Raw genomic sequence first — 965 nt, 5'->3', positions numbered from 1 at the left:
GACAGCGTTCTAGGGCGCTCGACGGAAGGGCCTGTTAAATTGCAAGGGTTTTGATTTGGGTGGGGATGACGAGCAGTGTAGCCAGTTTCACCGAGATATGGTCAGAGAAAAAGCTGACCCCGAATGTTCGGGTGGAGGTGGGGAATGTATACATCGCTTCCTCTGTCTACTACCGTCCAACCGTCGTCACATGCCCTACTTCGTGGCTGATGAAGCTGGAGCGCTTGCTCTTCTACATTCTGTGGAAAGGAGATGATCCTCTTGTCAGTCGGTCCATCTGGTGTGAACAACCGCTGCCTGGAAGGCTGGGCATGACGTGGCTAATGATGCACAGACGAGCGCTGAGGCTGCGACATCTCCAGTGCTTTCTTAACGGTGACCAGATGTGGATACCGTTTGTCACAGAGGTTGTTCTGCAACTCCTCTTATTGACGAATCTACATTCCTGGATCAAGCGTAGACCAAGGGCGCTCGGCACCTGAAGTGCTGCAGCGCTCAGCTTTCTGCAAGTCGAGCAACGCAGTCTGTGGAAGTACTGCTATGGAGTTTTATAGGGGATTAGTGAAGGGAAAGATCGACGAAGTACTCTGAGAAACTCTGGTCGTCTGACTGGTCTTTTTCGGAGTAATTTTGTGCTGGGCACTATGGATGACCCCTAGAAATACCTAACCTGGCAGTGCTACCGGGTAGCTCTGCCGGTTCAAGGCATGCTTTATAGGCACGGAAGTGCTGTCATACGGATCTGTCCGAGCCGTTCGCAGGGCAACGAAACAGCCCTGCATGCACTCGTCCAATGTCAGTGCATTACTGACATGTAGAGTTTTGTCGAACAGCTGTTTTCGAGTGTAGGACGGATCCGCTTGTCAGCTGAGTTCATCGTGGAAATCACCACGCCCCTTTCGTTTTCCTGGGAAGGAAAGGCAGTTTTCCTCTGCCTGGTGACTATGGAGAAAGAGGTACTGTGG

General features: G+C 51.8%; 1 protein-coding gene across 1 annotated transcript in view; it reads left to right on the top strand.

Moving 5' to 3' along the window:
- Positions 1-965, top strand: part of LOC106870929 (membrane metallo-endopeptidase-like 1) — a 68988-nt gene that overhangs the window by 35454 nt on the left and 32569 nt on the right. The window lies entirely within an intron of this gene.

Source organism: Octopus bimaculoides, chromosome 8 (genome assembly GCF_001194135.2).
Source record: "Octopus bimaculoides isolate UCB-OBI-ISO-001 chromosome 8, ASM119413v2, whole genome shotgun sequence".
NCBI classification, from domain to species: Eukaryota; Metazoa; Mollusca; class Cephalopoda; order Octopoda; family Octopodidae; genus Octopus; species Octopus bimaculoides.
This window is presented reverse-complemented; position numbering and strand designations above follow the sequence as displayed.